General features: G+C 34.8%; 1 pseudogene; it reads right to left on the bottom strand.

The window, feature by feature from the left end:
• Positions 1–6073: 6073 nt before the first annotated feature.
• LOC112082000 lies at positions 6074–22792 on the bottom strand (annotated as a pseudogene).
• Positions 22793–25526: the final 2734 nt, after the last annotated feature.

Genomic DNA, 25526 nt, shown 5'->3' with positions numbered 1-25526 from the left:
ATAATATCTTTATTTCCTTCATATAAATGCATCAAGAAGATTTCATGCTTAAATTAGAATGCCATTTTTATATGTACATATTCCTGCAATCACGACATAATCATAATCGTTCCGAATTACTTACGTAATTTTCATAAACCTATAATACATATATATAGTTTTCAACTTATTTTAATCTAAAATTCTGAATCATACTTTTTTAAAGTTCATAAATTTACCAATTATTTGAGTTTTCATTTGTATTTTAATTAAATATCACAAATCAAACTAAATCTAATATTTGGTAAAAAAAAAATATTGAAGAAAATACTTAGATATTAATAGATACCAACTAATTATGTGGTTATTGTAGTAAAAAGAAAAAGTGAGTTGTAGAGGTCTTTAATGAAGAAGAGGAAAATAAAAACATATTTTTCTAATTGTTTAAGTTGTTATGTGTGTTGTGTTGGAACAATTTGTTAAAGCTGGTGGGCTTTATACAAATGTGTGTGTGTGAATTGAAATGAAAGCATTTGGGTTTAATGAAAAGCCCTATGAATTGACTAAACTTAAATGATGAAACATGTCATTGGTCCCATATTGATGGATTGAAAATTTTTTGAGTGATATAAATAAGGATTATGTTATATCCTTGGTCAAAGTGTGATGGAGAAGAGAAAAGACCACACGCGCGCCGCCGCAGCCGCCTGGCCTGGCCGTGGCTCGTGGCTCGTTGCTCGTTGCTGGTTGCTCATTGCTGGTTGTTCGTTGCTGGTTGCTGGTTTATTGGCTCTTAGGACTCTTAGGGTTCTTAGACCATGTTTATCGGTGATTCTTGCTGGATTTCTTGGGTATATTTTAATAGTAAAGCTGATTAGAAAAAAAGAAATGATCCTTATTTAAGGATCTGAAGGATCGATCCATGTGATGATGTGGCATGCGATGGTTGGCTAGAGAAGAAGAAAACATTTTTCTTTCTCCTCTTTTTTTTTTATCTTTATATCTCTCTTATTTACTCACCTTAATAGAAAAACATTATTTCTCTCTCCTCTCTTTTATCTATTATTAAATATTATTTAAAAACTCTTTATGAGTTTCTCTAATAAACATGCTCATAGAACTCTTAAAGCTCTTAGGACTCTTAAGACTCTTAGGGCTCTAATGGCTCTTAGAGTTCTTAGAGCTCTTAGGACTCTTAGGGCTCTTAGGACTCTTAGGGCTCTTAGGGTTCTTAGGACTCTTAGGGTTCTTAACATTTATTACATATTCGTGATTAAATCACTATTTTTATTTTTATGTGAATTTTTTGGTTTTACATGTTGTACTAATATTTTTATTATAATGTTAAATTCAGTTTTAATTAGTTGTTAATTTATACTACATAAACTAATGTTTTCCTAATACTAAATAACAACTAGTAAACTTAACTTAAAAATGGATTTTTCAGTTATTTCTTAAAAAATAGACTCGTAGGGCAATGTTTATTTTTCATGTGCATAGACATGGCCCTGTAAACAATACATTTTGTATGCAAGTAATTCTAAGTGGAACAAAGCAATAGATTTATGCTTCCCTAGAATTCATATTCAGTATTCACCGTGATAATAATAAATTCATGGTCTATATTCAATTTCAAATACATTTTTCGTTTTTTTTAGTATGGAATTTTCATATCTTGTTTACATCTATCAAAACCAGGATCAGCCTTTGATAAGTCATCATTTACAATGGAAATCAAACTCACTGATCTTAATATATTGACTATAAATATTTTTTGATAAGTTGAGTTTTTCGCGCAAAATACTGTTAACTTTTATCTTTCACATTGTAAATTCAAAATAAATTCCAATAAATACATACAATAACAACACCAAACATGTTATATACAGTATCTCAAATAATTTGAAACCTCGTTTTTTCAAAAGTCATGTACTTTGATAGAAAACAATAGAAAATGTATGTATTCATGGGTTATCCTGGTTTTGATTTTGCACTTGAACAACCAGGGATCAACTAATCTATATTATTCATGGTTTATCTTAGGGTTTATCAGCATAACAACAACCGAGATCATCAGTTATAGATCAGATCTATTGTCTTTATCCAAAAAACCAGATATATGCGAAACTAATGAGAAAAAAAAATGACCTTGGTAATCAATCTAGCAGCATGATGATCACATGCACCCATCGTTTTGACAGAACATTTGTCCTCATGGCTTTTTTGATGGACAGTCTGGATTAAGATCTTAAGCAATACATCTTTTGAGAGTTTGCTTAAGATCTTATCGAGACTGTCCATCAAAGAAGCCATAAGGACAAGTCTTTTGTCAAATCGTTGGGTGGATGTGTGGAAGGACTTGTCTCATCTCTTCATCGGTCTGCGAAAGTTGGCCGTAATTATTGGGTATAAACCCAATAGAGAGAGAAAGGAGAGGGAGGATTAGTTTTGATATTGGAAACATATATAAAGGCATTATATAACAGTCAGAAGGTCGAGGAGGCTGAGAAAGAAAGAAAATATATGATTCTTACTAACTTAAAGCCGTTGACCAAAACAAAAATTTTGGAAAGACATATAGTAATCAATTAACATAAACTGCACGATTCAACAGATTCTTATCAAATTTGCACTTATTTTTTGGTCAACAATTCATGAGAGACTTACGTTTGATTGATTGGTCAAATGCATTTAATACAGTTGATTTCGGAGAAAATAATCTCTACATTTGAGAATATAAAAAAATATCGTTGCTACAAAAACATTGATGTGTCAGAGGATTCTCAAGGACTTTTGGTTTTCTTTATAATTACTAAAACTTAAGTTCCTACCAAAATCGTAGAGGAAAATGTCGTAATTTATTTTTAGTGAATATTTATTTAAAAACAGTTATAAATAAAATTTGAAGATCTAAAAAAGATAATCAGGAGACATGCATCAAAAACATTCTCTATTATTGTTACGATCAGAAGTAGGAAATTAAAAAAGATGAAAGTATGCTACATTTCAAAGCATTTTAAGGATTATTGAAATATGTAATGAAAATGTACAGACGACTTATAATGGTATGTGTGGGCTTTCATAGAATTTATGAGGACATCAAGTCATCATCAGACAGGGAGCACGGCATCAAGAAACAAGGAGAGGAGAACATGGACCCAAGTTCGGATTTATTACTTGGATCTCTCTGCATAACCGTCTCAATCTCACTAGAGGAGATCATATCCAAACTTGGAATTCGAATATTCAAACTGCATGTGTACTTTGCCATTATTCACTTGAATCACGATTGTGAAACCACTTACTGCATGTGTACTTTGCCACCTACTCTAAACAGGTGTGGACAAACTTAGAAAAATGAATCCTTGCTCAAGACTCTCTTCGAAATGGCTTGACATGGTCAACCTAATCTCATTCCTCATCAAAATAGATTGAACGGATTCATTTCTCGATATCTTTTTCAACCCATCATCTACACTCTGTGGAGGGAAAGGAATGAAAGAAGGCATGGATCATCACCATCTCCAATATCTATGCTGATTAAGTTCGTCTACAAAGATGTTTGAAATCGTTTTGGATCAATACAGATTCTCAAGGATAAACGCTATGAGAAAGGCTTACAACTCTGGGATTCATGGAGACCAGTGACTAAAGGAAAACTCAGCTAACAATCTTTTGTTTTTAATTTATGATATTATATTACAGCTCGCATTAATAATGTGAAAACGTATTTATTTTTTTTAGTTTAAATGAAATTTAATATTTATCCATATAAAAACACCCAAATCACTGGTCTTCTCATTTCCTTTTTCTTTATTAACAAGAAGAGGTTGAGAAAGGAACACAACAATTTGGTTCTCATTTATATAAGACTGTTGACCAAAGGAAATTATGGCAAGATTTGGTTCTCATTTATATGAATGAGCATTTACTTGGTATTACAATGAATCATATATATGAAAAGAGGTGAGCCCTCTCCCACAGCTCGCCACATCAACACTCTATAGACCAACAAGTGTCCATTTGAAAATAAAGTTAATGACATTTATTCTAATTTTCAATTTATTAAGTGTAAATTTCATATGAGAAATTTCATCATGTGGTGGTACTTAGAAGTGATACGATTTAAGAGTAACTAAAGGTTGATTAGTGGGAGAATGAGAAAGGTCTAACGGTAAATGCTTAATGTTAATAATAGAACTTCAAAGCATAGTTAGTGAAAACATATTTTAACATTGGAGATTGAAGACTAAGGGTTAACGTCATGTAAACAGCAGTTAATAAAGAGAAGGTATATTCGAACTTGGGTTTTAATTTTTGATTTTTTTATATATATGAAAAGAGGTGATTCATCTCCCTCAGCTCACCACATCAGCACTCTAGAGACCAACAAGTGTCCATTTTAAAAATAAAGTTAATAGCATTTATTCTAATTTTCAATTTAGTAAGTGTAAATTTCATCTGAAAAATTTCATCAATCTTTTTTTTAAGATTATGGTGGTACTTAGTGGTGGTACATTTAAGAGTAATTAAAGATAGATTAGTGGGAGAAATGAGAAAAGTGTGACGATAAATGCAATGTTAATAATGGAACTTCAAAGCATAGTGACATTGGAGATTGAAGACTAAAGGTTAAAGTCATGTAAACAGCAGTTAATAAAAAGAAGGTATATTTGAACTTAGGTTTTAATTTTTGAATTTTAGTTGTATTGGTAAAGGTCAAAAAGACACTTTTAATGTTCAAAATACATGTTTTAATTGCGAAGAGTTTAAATTCTAGTTTCATTTGTTTAATTTAGTATATTTCATAAGCTCAAACATACTCTAAATTTTAGTTTTAATGGTGATACGTAGATTCATATGAGAATCATGACAATTGTGCATGTCATAAACATGAAAACATCAAAATTTAGAAGTAATTATATATTTTCATACAATTCAATCCTAAAATGTGGTTTTAATCTATGTTTTTTAACTCATACCTTGTTTATGATTTCTAAAATGGTAAGAATAATTTTCTTATTTGACTTATTTCAAATCCTAAACAAATTATTTCTAAAAACATATTTTGTTTTAGAAAAAAACTAAATCTAAAAAATTAAGCAAATTATCAAATTTTATAATGAAATATATGTATATATCAATATAAATATATTTATAAAAATTTTATGTTAAATGAAACCGCACGTATGCGTAGGTACAAGCCTAGTTCTTATTAATTCTGGAAAGACGTTTGCTTGTTCAATAATTCCCATTTAAATATTTGTTAATATATTAATCAGTCAACATTTTGTCAATATATTAATCAGTCAACTTTTTTTTTTCCTTGCCAATCCCACTATTAGTTAAACTTATTTAACCGGATGAATAAAAAACCACGTGAACAAAATTTACAAAAATATAAGTTTCAGAAATATTCTTACCACGAGTATATAAAAAGTTCATCATCTTGTTCCAGAACACTGGCCACTCGTAACGGATTTTGTGTCGTCATCATCATTTGGAATTCTAAAAGAGTCTATCCGAACATTCCAATCATTGATGAGGTCGCATGACTTTATCGAACATCTCTCACGTTATGTCGATTCCAGACATATTGGAGGACATGTAATTAATTAGGAGAAGCTCGAGAAGAATTTTTTGTTTTTTATGGCATTAAGGATTTTCTAATCAGATTACTCAGTAAAACTATTATCATAATGTTCTATATATGATCAATCAAAATATTTTGAAATGATAAATAAATATTTTATCTTAGAGTGTGTATTTTATGTTATATGGATAAACACAATTTATAAGAATATATATGAAATATTATAAAACATAAAATTAGGAGAGTTAAAAATGTAAACACAAAAATTATTAAGATTAATTTGAAAGTATATAACTAGAAGGACTGAAATGAAAATAAAAAAAAATTATAAATATCACTTCATTAGAATGCATAAAACCTTATATTTGAAATTATAAGATATTTTTTAGAAATGCTCTTATACAATTTCTCTTAATTTTTCACAAAACGATAACTGTTTGTCAAACCAATTAGTCAATGTAATGACTTCCTTTTCCATGTTACAAAAATCTATAATAAGATTTAGATTTTCCAGGGACCACCATAATAGATCACATGACCCGCGTCAGCGATTCTGGATTGTAGAAGTCCTCCCACGCCGTAGCCTCGAGTGTTGTCCGAAAATTCTTCGAGATGTTTCACTTGCCGATCAACTTGAAAAGTACCGTTCAGTATGGAAATACGTTTAATATATGCATCAAACTTCCTTTTTGCAATAGGAAAAAATCCATATCCCATTTTAGGACTTGGCAGATGCACTGTATACTTCTCCTCCCCACTCGACATAGTTTCCAGAGCTTTCACGAAACTTAAGCCATGGCCAAAATCCTATTTCTGCTGCATAGCACCAAACTCCAACCACCAATTGCCATTTGCTTGGTCCTGTTATTAAAAAATAGTAACTAAACGTTAACATCATATGATATGATATTAAAAAAAAAAAGAAAAAAAGAATACCAGGTATATACCCAAATAGAATTCTTTCTGCTTCTAATTGATAACTTTTTTTGGATTTTTCACACATATTAAAAGCTTGAATGGTATGTATCTTATGCATGTTTTAATGTTTTGAAAACATGATTCGGCATTCATAATATTAAGTATGAAATGATAAAGCATTAAAACTAACAGTAAATATTCAATTTCATCTAACATGTTTTAATTTATTACTAGGATTACACCTGGTGCTACGCACGGTAAAGATTAATTTAAAATATATTTTTTTGTGGCTTTATGTTTTTTTATGTGGCTTTATACGTTTTATTCCCTTATTACATACTATAGCTCAAATATTGAAAACATAAAATTATTTGATCCAAAAAAACAAAAAAAAAAATTATTTGAACATGGTCGTTAATTTGAAGAAGGTGGCATTATAAAACAAACAAAAAAAATTCAGATACAAACTTACTATTATAAATATTGGAGTGGCTTGTTGTTAACTCTTCGGTTTGCATGTTACATGCATGACGTATGATCTCGGCTGCCTCTTCATCTTTGAATTAACCACCTCATCTTGCCTTTAGCACCATCTCTGATCTATTTCGTCGTTGTTCCCATGATCTCGTTTGTTTTTTCATATTTACGCATCTATACTTGTCTTCTGAATCTAACCAACCCTTTTCATTTTCACAATATTAGTTTACTCACAGAATATACATATGGAGAAAAGTTCAGATTATAGAAGAGAGACCCATAAGCTCACACGAGAGACCACTCCAAGCTTCTCAAAGCTTCTTGACAGGACATCATCATCCACATCAAAATTGCAACTTTCGTTGAAGTTTTCGTCGATGAATACGATAGGCCTAAAAGGAAGTTTTCCTAATTTTATTAGGTGTATGATTAGGAATTCTAAAAACCTATATATATATATATATGTGTTTATTGAGTTGTGATAAACACAAGATAAGCATAAGAGCTTGGATGTTTATTTTTGAGCTATTTACTAAACATTAATAAGAAAAGTTATTTCTTATATGAAAGCTGTATTTTGCATATACGACTTTATTTGGTATCAGAGCAAATCGAGAAGGAGAAGAAGTCGAGTAGAAGACGACGACACCATAAAGAATGGCAGGTGAAGGAGACGATTCCTCCAAGGCCATCACGACCGCCGTAGCTGCTCGGAAGGAATCAATTCCTTTGTCGATCCGATGCCCCATGCTGACGTCTACAAATTATACAATATGGGCTATGAGGATGAGAGTAATGCTGCGACTTCATAAAGCTTGGGAAACGATCGAGCCAGGATCGACAGATCCTAATAAGAATGACATCGCATTGGCACTACTCTTCCAGTCAATCCTGAAACCCTAATTCTACAGTTAAAGATCAGAATTCTCCAAAAGCAATTTGGGATTCGATCAAGACACGTAATTTAGGGGCAGAACGCGTCAAGGAAGCACGGTTACAAACACTGATGTCTGAGTTCAAAAGAATGAAGATGGCGGATTCAGACACCGTCGATAGCTTTGCTGGGAAGTTATCTCAGCTTGCATCGAAAGCTGCTGCTCTCAGAGAAACAATTGAAGAATCAAGACTTGTTAAGAAATTCTTAAATAGTTTGCCGAGAAGCAAGTATATACAGATCGTTGCTTCCCTCGAACAAGTCCTCGATTTAAAGACAACAGGTTATGAAGACATTGTTGGGCGAATAAAAGCGTACGAAGAAAGAATCTCAGAAGATGACAAAGAAGATGAGACTCAGGGAAAGCTTTTATACGCAAAATCAGACCAAAGCAACTCGCGAGGTGGCAGAGGACGAGGAGGACGAGGGAATAGGGGACAAGGCAGAGGAGGAGGATCTAATCCTCAAGCTCAAGAAAATCGACAAATCAAACCAAGGAGAAGAATGACATATCAAGTGTAATCTGTTACAGGTGCGATAAGGCCGGGCACTTCGCCTCAGTTTGTCCCGACAGAAAACAAAATCAGGAGGCCAACAAAGTAGAGACAGAAGAGGCAGACCAAGCTCTGTACATGCTCGAGTCGGTATTCCTGAATGAAGAGAACTTGGTACCTAAGAAATACGAAAAGGAGAAAGGCGAAGAAGGTACCTGGTACTTAGACAATGGTGCAAGCAACCATATGACAGGTGTGAAATCATTCTTTTTAGAGTTGAATGAAAACATCAAAGGCAAGGTAAAGTTTGGGGATGGCTCGTGTATTGACATTGGTGGCAAGGGATCGATCTTGTTCGAAGGAAAAACAGGCAAACAAAAGATAGTTCCAAAGCAATATTCTTAGCTTGGGACAAGCAACCGAACATGGTTGCGATGTTAGAAGGAAAGAAAACTTTCTAACACTACACGACCCCGATGGAAGACTCTTAGTAAGAGTACTAAGATCAAGCAACATGCTTTACAAGATAAACCTGAAAATTGGGAAACCAGTTTGCTTGCACTCAAATATGGAAGAAGACACATGGAGATGGCATGCCAGGCTCGGTCACATAAGCTTTAAAACCATTAAAAGCATGTCAGCGCTCAAGATGGTTCAGGGTTTACCAAGGATCAAGGCTGAAACATAACTTTGCGAGTCATGCTTGGTTGGAAAACAGACCCGTCAGTCATTCCCAGCTCCAACTCGATACCGATCTTCTCATCCTTTGGAACTCATACATGCTGACTTATGCGGACCAATATCACCAGCAACACCAGCTCGCAACAGATATATCTTTGTGATCATTGATGATCATACAAGGTATATGTGGACGATATTGTTAAAAGAGAAGGGCGAAGCATTTGTGAAGTTCAAAGGCTTTAAGAATATGGTAGAAAAGGAATGTGAGAAGACGATAAAAGCACTTCGAACGGACAGAGGTGGCGAGTTCACATCGAATGAATTCCAGGAGTTTTGCAGCATAAACGGAATTAATAGACATCTGACTGCCCCCTACACCCCACAGCAAAACGGAGTGGTTGAAAGAAGAAATCGAACACTAATGGAGATGACAAGAAGTATCTTAAAGGCAAAGGGGGTTCCAAACTACTTGTGGGGAGAAGCCGTTCAACATTCAACATACTTGTTAAATCGAGTCCCCACAAGAGCTTTGAAAAATCAAACACCCTATGAAAGCCACAAGAACAAGAAGCCTAGTGTCGATCATCTCAGAGTTTTTGGGTGCTTGGCTTACGCGAAAATCGAGCCTGTTGATGTCAACATGAAAAAGCTCGACGATCGATCACAACAGTTGGTACATCTCGGAATAGAACCTGGATCCAAAGCGTATAGGCTTTACAACCCAACTACAAGGAAAGTCGTTGTAAGCCGAGATGTAGCTTTCAATGAAGAAGCAGTTGGAATTGGGAGGGAGCCAATACAGAGGACAATGGTGAACCAGGGAGGTTTCGAATGATTTGGGGAGAAGTCACAGATGAAGGACAAGGTCCTTACAAAGAAGTTGCCATTCCACCCGAGACCAACGATGATACAGAAGTTCAACAAGAACAAAATAGTGACAGCAATGCACACGAAGAAGCAATGGAAGAACAGAGTGATGAAGAGGATCAGATAAACGATGACCACATCATCGGAAATCAGGAACGATTCACACGGTCAGGAAGACAAGTGAATTTACCAGGACATCTCAAAGACTTTGTTCTTCTGGCCGATATTGAGTGTGAGAGACTTCTCTTGTCACTAAATGATGAGCCAATGAACTATAGTGAAGCAAAGGACTCGGATGAATGGACACAAGCTTGTAAAGACGAGATCTCTTTAATTAATAAAAACAAGACTTGAAAACTAGTCGATAAACCAAGAGGGGTCAAGGTCATAGGTCTCAAGTGGGTTTTTAAAACCAAGAGAAACGCAGACGGCACAATAAACAAATTCAAAGCCAGACTTGTTGCAAAAGGATATGTTCAAGAATCAGGAGTAGATTTTGACGAAGTATTTGCACCAGTGGCTTGAATAGAAACAGTGAGGTTGCTCGTGGGATTAGCTGCTTCTCACGGGTGGGAGATTCATCATCTCGACGTCAATACTGCATTCCTACACGGAGAGTTGAACGAGGATGTGTATGTGTCTCAGCCTGAGGGGTTTGAAAAGAAGGGAGAAGAACAGAAGGTTTTCAAACTCTCAAAGGCTTTATATGGCCTAAGACAAGCCCCGCGTGCATGGAACACGAAGCTTGATCAAATTCTGAAGGGTATGAACTTCAAAAGATGCTCAAAAGAAAGTGCTGTGTATCGCAAGGCTGAAGGTGCGAAGCTTTTAATTGTAGCTGTATACGTCGATGACCTGTTTGTAACAGGAAATTCACTTGGGATCATACACGAGTTCAAAGCAGGAATGACGTCAACAGGCGAGATGTCAGATCTCGGCAAGCTTACCTACTATCTTGGTACAGAAGTCAAACAGAGCAAAGAAGGAATTGAGATGAAACAAGAAGCATATGCTCGAAGAATACTAAAGGAAGCTGGGCTAGATGGTTGCAATCCAACACATATTCCTATGGAGTTTGGTTTAAAGCTGTCTAAAACCCAAGAAGAAACACCCGAAGATGCCACTCTGTATCGAAGGAAGATAGGTTGCTTATGATATTTGCTGCATACAAGGCCTGATCTTGCTTTCTCAGTTGGAGTAGCCAGCAGGTATATGCAGGATAAGCGGCAGTCACATGGCAAAGCGCTGAAGCAAATTTTACGGTACCTCCAAGGAACAGCAGGCTTTGGCCTAACATATAAACGTGGAGGGACAAAGGAAATTGTGGGATATAGCGACAGTAGCCATAACGTGGACCTAGAAGATGGAAGAAGTATAAGTGGTCATGTGTTCTATATCGGTGAATCACCAATTACTTGGTGCTCGCAGAAACAACAAACTATTGCGTTATCATCTTGTGAAGCTGAGTTCATGGCTGCGACGGAAGCAGCAAAGCAAGCCATATGTCGGCCATTGCTCTAACTCGAAACCCTGTTTTTCATGGAAGAAGCAAACATATTCACAAGCGATATCACTTCATCCGAGAGTGCGTCGAAGATGAGCTGATCGAAGTGGAGTTTGTATCTGGAGAAGAACAGTGTGCAGACATTTTGACAAAAGCCCTTGCAAGAATCAAGTTCAAGACAATGAGGAGTTTGATCGGTGTTCAAGACCTCGCAGAAGTGGACTCGAAGCTTAAGAAGGTGATTGTTGGATAAGCTTCTTAGACTTAAGGCCCAAGACATTATTAACAAGTCGGTTAATAATACGATAGGCCTAAAAGGAAGTTTTCCTAGTTCTAATAGAAGTAGGATTAAGGAATCTAGAAACCTATATATATGTGTTTATTGAGTTGGGATAAACACAAGATAAGTATAAGAGCTTGGATGTTTAGTTTTGAACTATTTTCTAAACATTAATAATAAGAGTTATTTCTTATACGAAAGCTGTGTTTTGCATATAGGACTTTATTAAATTGATGCTTTTTAATCTTATTGATACGTTCAATTTTTTTTTCATTGTTGTTTTTTTCATAATTTTGGAAAACTTGCCACATGTGATCAACATTTAATTGCATAAGTGACTTGTGCTTTAGTATATAAAAGATAACTAGTTTTTACAAAACTTCATTCATCTAGTAGATAGTAGTTATTTGACGTTTTGAGATTATTCAGTTTTAAATTTTATCGTCCTATTGATTCTGCTATTTTATTATTCATCTATTTTGGTATTGTGTTATTCAATTGACATACCAATCAAGCTCTAAGAAAATAAATCTAAACTTGGTTCTAAATGTGTTATTTGTTATGATTAACAACTTCTTACAACTCTAAACTAATAGTAATTCAATAAATTGAATTATTTTTTCTCTAAAATTTAAAATTTATCATCAGTAACTATTAAAAATACACTAGATTTTGCTCCCACGCTACGCGTGGGTATTTTGTTGATAAAAATTATATGCAAAATTTTATATAACAACGATTTAATAATATACTAAAATATTATGGTATTAATCTAACAATTTTTATGTAAATTACAAATTTTTAACGGTTTTATTTTGAATCTATATATGTCATATTTTGTTTTCAATGATTATATCTAATTTTTTCTAAGAAGAATGAAAATTGTTTTTCATCATGTTTATTTTTAAATTGTGAGGTTTTAACAGTTTTGTTTGAATCTATATATACATATATATATATGTCATTTATCAAAAACGTATTTATTTGGTCAAAAACTTATAAATTTATAAATCCAAACCAACTAAAATTTTTACAAATTCATCAAATGCTATTTTTTAAACAAAGTATTGACATGATGAAATGTATCATACATTCACTTTGTTAAATCAAAAAATAATTGTTTTTCATCCTTTTTTTTTTATTCCAATTATATATGTGTTCTTTAAAAACAATAAAAAATAATCATTTTTCTTCTTTTGTTTAACCAATAAAGATTTTTACTTTGATCTATTAATTTTAAAAAATAAACTAATAAACAAAAATTTTGCTTTGAGATTAATAACAAAATCTAAACAGTAGTTGAATATGAAATTAATAAAATCACACGAATTTTGTGAATTAATGTTTTTTTTAATTAGTTGTGTTAATTTTTAAATAAATTTTCAATGATTATTCCTCATCTCTTCTAATAAGAATGAAACCATTTTTTCATCATGTTCATTTTTATTTTTGTTATATCTGTTTTTTCAATGAATATATCATATTTTATTTATTTTAATGACTTTTTATGATTATATTCAGTTTCATCATATTCATTCTCACTTTTTCTAATTATAATTAAGTGGGCATAACCAGTATAATTTAGTACATACAAATTTAGAAAAATGAATAACAAATTGAACAACTAAATATGAAGAACTTTTACGTTAATCTATTGCAATTCCAAGTTCAATATACAGAATATAATTTATTTTTTGATCATTTTCGCATAATATATTACATGAGATTATGTGGAAATATTTTTTGCTTATTTTTTCATCATGTTATTTTTATTCTTGTTATATCTGTTTTTTCAATGAATATATCATATTTACTTATATTAATGATTTTTTATGATTATATTCAGTTTCATCATATTCATTCTCATTTTTTCTAATTATAATTAAGTAGGCAAAACTGGTATAATTTAGTACATAAAAATTTAAAAAAAATGAATAACAAATTGAACAACTAAATATGAAGAACTTTTACATTAATCTATTGCAATTCCAAGTCGAATATACAAAATATATTTTTTTGATCATTTTCGCATAATATATTACATGAGATTATGTGGAAATATGTTTTGCTTATGTGACAAAAATTTAGATGTACATAATTTATATGGATGTCCTTAGAGGCATATAGCTTCAACTTTTATTTTCAACAAATATATATTTTTGTCAATACAATTTTAAAATTTGGGAATTTTCTTAATTTTAAATATTGATGTGGACCAATAGAATTGAACTTTTAAATCCTATGTGGACACTCGTAGATACATAGCTTCATTTTTTATTAGTAATAGATTTAAATATCAAAGCTGGAAGAGCCCTTATGAGGCCCGTTGCGGCAAGTGATTTTAGTCTTTCATCCTTGTTTTGAGGTTTACCGAATGTATTCGGATTCTGTTTAGTCAGCTAATTGCTACTTTTGTGATTCAGATTAAGTTGTTAAAACCCCTTTAGATGTCATATGATTCCAAAGTTCTTCTTCGGATATCTTAGTCTCTTTCGCTTTAATGTCGGAACCTCTTTCTCTATTATCAGTGCTTCGTTTTTCAAAAGTGTTAGTTATCAATCACTTGACATGTTTCTCAGATTATTTGAAATTTATCATTCTTCTCAAATCTGGTGGTCAAGCTTTGAAGATTTTATGGTCTTTTCTTCAATATTAAAGTGGCTTGTAGGCTTCGTTTATATCCCCTTTCATCATATTCTTTGGTTAGGTAATAGTTAAACATATAGTTTAGTCAAATTGGTTCTTTTACGTTGTTATAACTCTTTAGTGAAATCTAACTAAATTTATTTTGCTTTTTTTTAACTATTTTTTGAATTAAAAAAATAACTTAAAATTTATTATAATTATGTGACCAAAATTTGAATGCTAGTGTAGGAGTCTCTAAATATGTGTTTATCCATATGTAAATAAATTTTAATATTTTCTTTGTTCGTAGTTATATATATAATTGAAACATCTAATTTAAATTTTTCTATTTTAATATTATTTATTTTAGTTTTTATTATTAATATAAATTATATATATAATTTCTTTATCTTTTATATTTTTGAAAAATAATAATAGAATTTGGAAACTTTTTAATTTTCAATGTTGAGGTGGACCAATAAAAAATTTATACAGAATTTTTTTATTCAGCAATAATATTAGAATTTGTAAATTTTCTTAATTTCTATATTCAGCAATAGTATTAGAATTTGTAAACTTTCTTTAATTTTGATTGTTGATGTGGACCAATAAAATTACAATTTTAAATTCTATGTGGACACCCTGAAAAGTATTTAGCTTCAACTTTTATTAGTGTAAGATTGAAAACCTACCCAAAAAAAATTATCTTTGTGAAAACAATAATAAAACCATGAAATCTTTCTTTTAAAAACGGATGGAGCATATAATGAGAATGAAATAGAAAATGTCAGTAAATAATGAAATAACAAGACCTTGATTAGACCGAAGGTTTCATAGTGACTTTGCCAAGAACCACGAATAGACACTGGCTTCAATGCCGCACCCAATGGAAAATCTTCACGAACACTTATCATCCCCACATCGCAATGGCTATTGTAACATGATTTTCCACCTGCCTGTCCCATTAGTATACATGTACGTATCTTTATAATTAATCAGTGCCATTTCGAAGATCCTGTGCTACTAATTTATAATAGACCTTATAATATATAATTTTTTAAAATATTTATATGGTGAACTAATAAAAATATTTACCATATATAGGAGTGAAAGGTGAGTAAACAATTACTGAATAATTAATTTAATAATTTTCATAAACAATAATTATTATTTAACATTAAACACTTCAACTATCAAAAATATATGAAAAAATCTATCAAAAACCAAATGTATACGTTATAAACCACTTAAAAATAATGAGAATGAATTAATTATTATAAAAAAGCTTTTGTAAAAACCTTCTATTATGTTGACACTTGATACTATATGTTGTTCTTAAAATTTGTTTGTATTTTTTCCATAATTTTTTTTAAAAGCAAATTTTTTAAAAGCTATACTAAGCCTGAAATCATATTGGGCCCTGTGTTATATCTCAGGTCACACGTGCTAAGTGCCGGCCCTATTTAATCACGTTACGACGCAAAAATAAAAGAAAACTCTCTATATGATCCTCTATGTTGTAATCTTTTGCTTACATTTTTTTTGTTTGATCTTAACCAATGTAACTCGAAACGATGCCCCGTTAAAGGGGAAGAAGGATTGGAAAATAGTTTAAGGAAAAAAGAAAATAGTTCATTGAAAAAAAAAGAAACTAAAACTTTACTATCAAAAACTTTATTTCTGTTCTTTTCTTTTTTAAGTTGAAAACTGAAAAAGCGCCTCATCTTAATAATTATTTTTTTAAATACAATAATTCGATTAATCTGTTTTTTTTTTTTTGACTCTAAAGTTCCATAAAAATTATATTCTCTTAAAAGAGAATTGACCAGCATGATGTGACTGATTCTTACCTTTGTATAGACGAAAAGCCGAGGATTGAGGTTTTCCTTGTAATACAATGCTGGATTTACCTGAATTAGTGTGTTGTTTTTAGTTATTATATAAAGCCGAGGATTGAGGTTGTCCTTGTAGTACAATGATGTACATGTTTTGTTAGGTATAAAGTAGCCGAGCAAAACTAAATTGGTTTAAATTGGTTATACAAAGATCCATTGTAGCTCCATTGTAGCGCATTCCTATGTCCTTAGTTCGACCCGCCGCATACTAATTTCATTCAACATGACCAAAGATATTAATAATATATCAAAATTTACATCGATGATTAGATTATTTAATTAAAAAAAGAAACAACTTACATGATGTTGGTCATGAACATCATTATTAGGATCATAAGTGGTAGTGTTCCAAGAACCACGAGGTTTACTAAATTTATCGTCGTTTAACGAGTTTAAGCTCAAGAGATCGTCTTTGGTTAATCTTCGTATAGGAACTGTACCAATGGGACAACTCACACCATTCTCCCTTAAGTAACCAAATCTGGTATTATTTGTCTTACCTTTTCGGGATTCCATATCTGTCGCATCTAGGATATGACACAGAAAAAAACTATTATTGTTTTTTTCTTTAAATGTTTCCAAGAATCTTATATATCGGGAATGGATCAAAAAATTTACACCATATAATCGTATGTGTGATTTTTCATAGAAGGGTGATCAAATGCTGGTTGCTTGAAAAAATCCACACATACGTATCGTTCTCCATGGATAGTCTATCATTTGCAGCCACAGAATATAGAGCTTATTATATAATTCATTAATCATATATTATGTGATCAGTTTTTCATCATATTTTATTATTTTATAAGAATCATATATTATATAATTAGGTAACTGTTTTATGTCAAACTATTCGAAAAGGTGTGAATAGATTTGGTAACTGCAAAACAGTTACGAATGTATGTATGTGTCTTTTCAATGGAATGTCTTCTAAAGACATGTCCCTTGGTCAAAGTGTGTCATGTAACTATAAATACTGGTTGGTTATCTAATAAAAGTGTGTGGTTTTCATTTTACAAGAATCAAGTATAATACATTGAGTGTTTATTAAGAAAGAGAGAGATAGAAAAACAGAGTAAAATCTGTGTTGTCCGATCCTTAAACACATTGAGAGTTCAAAGTTCTACACGGTATCAGAGCTATGGAGACAACTATGCAACAAGTTATTCCAATCTTCAATGGTGAATCATACGGTTGGCTCTCCAAATCCTTCAAAGTGCAGTTTCAGAATATGATGTGTGTCGTGGTGAGGGTGTCAAGTTTTACCCTAAATGAAATCAATAGCCGCAAGTGCACAGCTGATCGATTGTAGTACTTAGGGATCAAATCCACAGGGAAGGAGGATCTTTCCTACAAAAGCCTTCAAAATAAATATAAACTAAGGAAGTCTAGAACCAGGCGAGTTTTATGAGGGTTTTGGTGGTGTGTTTAAAACGTAAAAACGAATCTTAAAGATAAAATACGGTAATTAAAATGACCTAATAACTAAACTAAACGAAAACAGGTAAAAACGAAAGAAACGGCTAAACCTAATTGCTAAGTGAAAATCGATTGAAAGACTAAAGAAACTAGACTAAAGTTTGAATGAAAATCGGTGTGAATCTATAGAAAAGAAAGCGCTGGGATTCAGGAAAGTTTTCTCAGGGGTATGAACGATTCAAAACATTGCTAGAGAGTAAATTTGGTAAGATCTTAGCTTAAACTTTTCAAACTAGAGTCACGGATGTATGAATACGCCACTGCCGTGATCATAGACAACTATCTCTCTCAACCCTGACCAGTAGGTTTCCACTCTGGCCCTGGAAAAGAAGAGGTGCATTATGTTTAAGACTCATCAGCATTCACAAATCGCTCATAGGCAGGTTTCCACTGCTATGTTTGTTTTGCTCTCCCAAACTAGATCTGACACCGGATGAACACTTTCGTGTCACCAAGCATCTGGATCAGATTGTAGTTCATGACGCTACTCTCATGCAGTAAAAACGAATTCAGAAGAAAAAGTTCTAAGATTCGGCTCAATAGCCAATGGAATCCTCACCGAACATATATATCTCCATCGAAAATCCCTTAGACCCAACAATAAAACTACTCAGACATGATAAACGAAATCAAAAACATAGTATTAAAAAGTAGTACAGAAACCGAAATTGAAAAAGAAAGAACAAGGGTTCAAGAGATAGATCTCTCTCCCTAAAAGCTAAAGTAAAAACAATAAGAAAACAAGATGGTGTAAAAGGTGATGATACGAATTAGGATTTCTAAGACATGTCTTTATAGGGCTTAAGACATCTATGGGCGTCACTTAAGGTTTCTCCAAATGAAAGAATCATTTTGGGCTTCAGAAATGGGCCTTCGGGTTCGGATTTGGCTGGCCGCGGTCGGGAAGTGTGTGACCGTGGGGAATGGGTGGCTGGCCGCGGTCCGGGAGCTGGTGGCCGTGGGAAATGGCCTGTTGGCCGCGGGTGGAAATGCTTGCCGGCTGGTTTACGGGACATCTTGCTCTTCGCGTATCTTTTGATTGAACCGTTGGATTTCCAAGCTGTAAAGTGTGCTGGAAAGCTGATACTTCGATCTTTAAGATCTCCAAATTTGAGCTGGATCAGACGGTGAGAAAGCCTTCAATCGGGGGTGAACTTCTGACGGTTTGACTCTGAGCTGAAATCTGGTCTTCTATCCATTTTGTTAAGCTTTTCCCTAAGTTTCCTGAAAAGAGTCTTGGAACTACAAATACTAGAAAAACGTGATAAAAGTACTTAAAGTAATTAAAAACAAAGATAAATTATTTCAAAACGATCCATAAAAGTGGTCAAAATACAGTGTTATCAACTCCCCAAGACTTAAACCTTTGTTTGTCCTCAAACAAAGCAAAAGTCTAAACTGGTTAAGTGAAAACAAGAATAGGGAATGCCCAAATCTCATAGACATGAACTCCTAAACTAGGACCAAAGATCGTGCATCAATCCATAACTTAGTCTAGAAAATTCTCACCAATACACAAAAGATACTAGTCCACTTTTTCCGTCATGCAAAACTTAAACAATCTAAATCTTGATTCCAGTCAACTAGCTCTCTACATTCATTAAGTTCAATAGTGAATTCTCATTAAAGACATCATCCAGGGTAGACGGCGTTTGGCATTAACGGGCTGTCTAAGTAATGGAGTTAAAGTGTTTTGGGTTACCTGATGAATCTGGAGGATGCAAGATAATATGCAAAACCGCAAGAGAGATAATGACCTGTTGAGGACCGCAGATTTCAAGTCACTTCTTCTTGCCGAATGTTGTTGCATAATCCTTCCTCCTTTATTGTAAACAATTATTCCCCCAGACTTAGATTCTTTCCGGGAGTCAGAAAATGATCTCCAAAACTCCATAAAATCGAACTCCAATTGCCTTGGGACTTAAGATTCGACCTCTCTAGACTCTCTAAGGCTTTTTATTTCCTTTCTTTTCTTATTTTCGGAAAAAAGAAATGCCTTTTAAAGAGAGAGAGAGACTAGAGGACGAGATTGTACCAAAAATTGAGAATTTTCTAAGGCAAACTGATCTTCCTCTTGCGTTGAATCCTTCCGGGAACTTTCTGGCAAATTGCAGGTCTCTATCTTTAGTGACTGAAAACTGTGTCGTTCCTCTTTCTCTCCAACGTTTTTGCACTTATCTGCATATAAGACAATAGAAAACAAGAGTGCATGTGCTTTGAAAGAGGATTGGTTAAGGTGGGAACTAGCTAAAGATGAACTAGCCATTCAGGATCAACAGAGAATGGTAAAATGGGTAAAGGAGTCCTGAATGTATGATTCGTTTCCCTGGCCTAATGCTTCAATGAGAAAATTAAGTCCAAATTAAGTCCAAATAAAACAGAGCTAGTGTATTCCTTCATCTAAATCGAAATCATTCAAATTCCTCTGGGGTACTTCGTTTCAAATGTGCTTAGCTACCGCCTAGTCTTGTCCTTAATCATGAATGAGCATGTCACTAGGAACAATCTAAAAGCACACAGTCAACTATCATTGATTCATGTTCACCATTCCCTTTAAAACGTATTTTGTTTTGAACCGATTTTGAAAAACTTTAAGGAAAATGCAAAAAGTGTAGATAATGCAAGACTTCATGAAAGAAAAGTGGTTAGAAAGAGATGAAATCCTCCCCCAGACTTAAATCACACTGTCCTCAGTGTGAAACGAGTCGATGGATGAGAAAAATGCATAGATAATCGAATTGGTAAGGCCAAAGAGAACTTACCTGGATCCGGGATGCTGGTGGAGATGAACCGGATTCATTCGAAGAGGTTTGAGAAGGTGATAGGTAGTGATGAAGGTGGTGGGAAGTGATGAATGAGGTGGAGTGGGGATTGGTGAGGTGGAATGAGGTGAAGTGGGTGGTTTGGGGTCGGATTTCATCTCAACGACCATTTGCCGCGGTCAGAGGTCACGCGACCACGGTGAAGTGGTGCTCGACTGCGGTGAAGTGGTGCTCGGCTGTGGTCGATCATGCGTTTCCTGCGGTCAGAACATCTGCGACCGTGGGGGCTTATATCGCGGCCTGTTCCTGCTTCTCCTTGGTTCCTGCTGGACCCAGCAGTCAGGGACCATCATTCTTTTTGGTTTTTTCTGTTTTTTGATTTTTTTTTTTTGGCTTTTTTTTTTATAAAAAACACCTGAAACTAAGAAAAAGAAAAAGATCAATTGAAAAAGAAAGAAAATTCCTAAAGAAAACAATACCTAAATGGGTTGCCTCCCATTAAGCGCTTCTGTTTTAAGTCTTTTAGCTCGACTTTTGGTGTTGGACATGGCTTAGTCCAATGAAGAAGACCTTGTCCTGAGACAAGTCTTTTTCGACATCTCTTTGCTTTGCTTAGCAGGTTCTTCGTCACTCCAAAGTTCTTCTTCAAACTCTTCTGTTGCAGAACATTTTCCTGCTTTGCTGTTGTATGGGACAGCTTCTGTGAAGACATCTTTGTCAATATTAGCAAACGAAATCCTCCGGTTTGGCCAGTCCATTATAGCTCCGGAAGTTGCTAGAAAAGACCATCCGAGAATCACTGGATGTGTTGCGTCTCTCGTTTCGACAATGTAGAAGTCAACATGCACGATGCAATCTCCTATTCTCAAAGGAATTTCATGAGCTATTCCTTGAGGTGTTGCATTGGAATCATCAGCTAGACTAATCTTTGCTCTAGTCATGCGCAGGTGTTTAATACCAAGTCTCAAAGCAATTGCCTTGGACATCATGTTAAGACAAACTCCAGAATCACAAAGCACGTTTTTAAACATTTCACCTCTAATAGAACAAGAGATGAGAAACTGACCTGCACCTTCGATTTTGTGAAGTGTTCGAACAGTTTTACCTCTTCTGGCATGATTGAACAAGTCTTCTATCTCGGGGATTGATTATTTGCTCTCACAGAAGTAATGGCCTATCATGAAGTCCTTGCAAGCTCTGACAAAGGTGATTCCTTCAGGCAAATTTCAAACTACATCATTGAATTCATCGAGCTTCTCTTTGCTGATTTTGTTGGTGTAGTGGTTGCAGTCTTCGGGTTTTTTAAGGTGAATCGCATAGACAGCTGCTTCTGGTGTTGTCATGTATCGAGCTCGCATAAAGTATCTATGGATATCCTCTTTAGACTCCTTGCAGTACCTGAAAAAGACTTGCAAACGACCAAGCTTCCAGATTTCATCAAAGCTTAGGTGAGTAGGGAATGACCTGACCACATTGTTGAACTCTATGAGCTTCTCCCTACTGATGTTGTTGGTGATCCATTGAATTTCTCCTGAACTGTCTTCTGAGGAATGTCCTGCGTTTGGATCTTCTACAAACAACCCATACTCTTCATCTTCAGAGTATTGTTCTTCGTACTCATCTTCACAAGACAAGGCCATGTTGCAGGGCAATGACTTGTCTTCGTCTTCAGATCTTTGGGTGCTGATGGAGTGGTTTAGTCATCCTAGGAGGTGTATCAGACGCACAGCTGCTTGTATGAGCTGAACGGGGCCGTTTTGGAACGTTTTTCCGGTTGGCCTTGACTGCAGGAGACGCGACTGCGGGAAAACGCCCATGGGCCGCAGGTAGACCGAGCACGACCGCGGGAGAAGGCCTCTTGGCCGCGGTCGGAAGTGACGTGACCGCGGGAAAATGTCTCCAAGGTGATTTGCTGCTGTTGCTTGCTCCTTTGCTTCCTGGATGATCTCCTGGGTCTTCTGGCTTGATGTACTTCGTCTCTAGACTTGAGTCTTTAGTTTTGGTTACTGGAATCTGCTCTCCAAGTCCTTGTATGATCTCCTCAACTTTTTCTTCAACTTCATCAAGAGCATAGACTACTTTGTCCATGGTTGAGTCAAGCTCTTCGGTTTTGTCTATGACTTTGTAAACCTTCTCTGAAACTTCGACTGTCAAGTCATAAGACTCGTTCTTAGCTTCGTTGAGGGATTTGTACACATCATCAAGTTTGAAATCTAGGTCCATGACCTTGTTTTTGGTGTTGCGAAGCTCGTAGGTGTGTTTCGCTTGCTCTTCCTCCACGCTGTCAAACCTGTTAGCGATCATAGCTGCATCCTTGGTTGCTCGTTCTTCTATTGATTTGATTTGTGAATCTAGGTTATCGATCTTCTCATTTAAAATTTTTGATATCCTTTCGTTTAGAGCTGCTGTAGCGGTTGCTTGAGCTTCTATGAACTGCTTGATTACGCCTTCGAGTTGACTCAATCGGTTACTGAGCTGGACGTTCTCATCTTTCTGGAGAACCTGGTAAGGTAGGTGATACATAGGTGGTCTAGGATTTACCATTGGCGGCACGTAAGGCTCGTTCAGGAACGTTCTGTAGTCTTCGGTTCGAACCTCTTCGTAGAGATCGCGTAGGTATTGCTTCTCTCTGCGTCTGGTGGCTTGAGGAGTGTTATAGAAACCTCCCTCATAGTAGGGATTTCGATTTATTGCATCCATATCTTCTGAAATGGAAAAAAAATAACCGAAAAATGGAAATATGCAGAAAAAAGGGTTCTAGAGTCGATTTACCAACCTTTCTTAGGGTTTTGCGGAAAAGAAAACGCGTGCCTTCCCCGGCAACGGCGCCAAAAACTTGATGTGTGTCATGGTGAGGGTGTCAAGTTTTATCCTAAATGAAATCAATAGCCGCAAGTGCACAGCTGATCGATTGTAGTACTTAGGGATCAAATCCACAGGGAAGGAAAATCTTTCCTGCAAAAGCCTTCAAAAGAAATATAAAGTAAGGAAGTCTAGAACCAGGCGAGTTTTGTGAGGGTTTTGGTGGTGTGTTTAAAACGTAAAAACGAATCTTAAAGATAAAATACATTAATTAAAATGACCTAATAACAAAACTTAACGAAAACGGGTAAAAACGAGAAAAACGGCTAAACCTAACTGCTAAGTGAAAATCGATTGAAAGAGTAAAGAAACTAGACTAAAGCTTGAATGAAAATCGGTGTGAATCTATACAAAAGAAAGCGCTGGGGTTCAGGGAAGTTTTCTCAGGGGTATGTACGATTCAAAACATTGCTAGAGAGTAAATTTGATAAGATCTTAGCTTAAACTTTTCGAACTGGAGTCATGGACGTATGAATACGCCACTGTCGTGATCATAGACAACTATTTCTCCAAATCCTGACCAGTAGGTTTCCACTCTGGCCCTGGAAAAGAAGAGGTGCATTATGTTTAAGACTCGTCAGCATTCACAAATCGCCCATAGGTAGGTTTCCACTCCTATGTTTGTTTTGCTCTCCCAAACTAGATCTGACACCGGATGAACACTTTCATGTCACCAAGCATGTGGATCAGATTGTAGTTCATGACGCTACTCTCATGCAGTAAAAACGAATTCAGAAGAAAAAGTTCTAAGATTCGGCTCAATAGCCAATGGAATCCTCACCGAACATATATACCCACATCGAAAATCTCTTAGACCCAACAATAAAACTACTCAGACATGATAAACGAAATCAAAAACATAGTATTAAAAAGTAGTACAGAAACCGAAATTGAAAAAGAAAGAACAATGGTTCAAGAGAACAAGATGGTGTAAAAGGTGATGATATGAATTAGGGTTCCTAAGACATGTATTTATAGTGCTTAAGACATTTCTGGGCGTCACTTAGGGTTTCTCCAAATGAAGGAATCATTTTGGCCTTCAGAAATGGGCCTTCGGGTTCGGAGTTGGCTGGCCGCGGTCGGGGAGCTTGTGGCTGCGGGAAATGGCCTGTTGGCCGCGGGTGGAAATGCTTGCCGGCTGGTTTACGAGACATCTTGCTCTTCGCGTATCTTTTGATTGAACCGTTAAATTGCCAAGCTGTAAAGTGTGCTGGAAAGCTGATACTTCCATCTTTAAGATCTCCAAATTTAAGCTGGATCAGACGGTGAGAAGGCCTTTAATCGGGGGTGAACTTCTGACGGTTTAACTCTGAGCTGAAATCTGGTCTTCTATTCATTTTGTTAAGTTTTCCCTAAGTTTCCTGAAAAGAGTCTTGGAACTACAAATACTAGAAAAACGTGATAAAAATACTTAAAAATAATTAAAAACATAGAAAAAGTATTTCAAAACGATCCATAAAAGTGGTCAAAATACGGTGTTATCAGAATCCATATTTCCGAGAATTGCTCCCGCATCGACCGCAAGAGAGGCTTGGAACGCTTTGGAAATGGACTGCCAAGGAAGTTCACAAGTAAAGATGATTAATCTACAGACCTTAAGAAGAGAATATGAGAATCTGAATATGGAAGAAGGTTAAACCATAAATGATTTCACAACTAAGTTGATTAATCTGAGCAATCAACTAAGAGTTCATGGAGAAGAGAAGTCTGATTACCAAGTGGTTCAAAAGATTCTAATCTCCGTACCACAACAATTCGACAGTATCGTTGGGGTACTTGAACAAACAGAAGACCTATTAACTCTTTCTTTCACAGAATTGATAGGAACATTGAAGACGCATGAGAGGTGTTTAAATCTCCGAGAAGATCGTATCAATAAGGGTGCGTTTTACGGAGAAAAGCTTGGCTCAAGAGGAGGAAACAAGCAAAATAAAATTCGCCATGGGAAGACCAACATGTGGTGTGGCGTGTGTAAGAAGAACAATCACAAGGAGGTAGATTGTTTCAGAAAGAAGAGTGAAAGCGTTTCACAAAGATGTGCAAACGGTGAAAGAAGATGCTATGTGTGTGACAAACCAGGGCACATAGCCAGAGATTGCAAACTTAGAAAAGGTGAAAGAGCACATCTAAGTGTTGAAGAATCAGAAGATGAAGATGAAGATGAGTGTCATATGCT

Source organism: Eutrema salsugineum, unplaced genomic scaffold (assembly GCF_000478725.1).
Source record: "Eutrema salsugineum unplaced genomic scaffold, Eutsalg1_0 scaffold_1, whole genome shotgun sequence".
NCBI lineage: Eukaryota > Viridiplantae > Streptophyta > Magnoliopsida > Brassicales > Brassicaceae > Eutrema > Eutrema salsugineum.
This window is presented reverse-complemented; position numbering and strand designations above follow the sequence as displayed.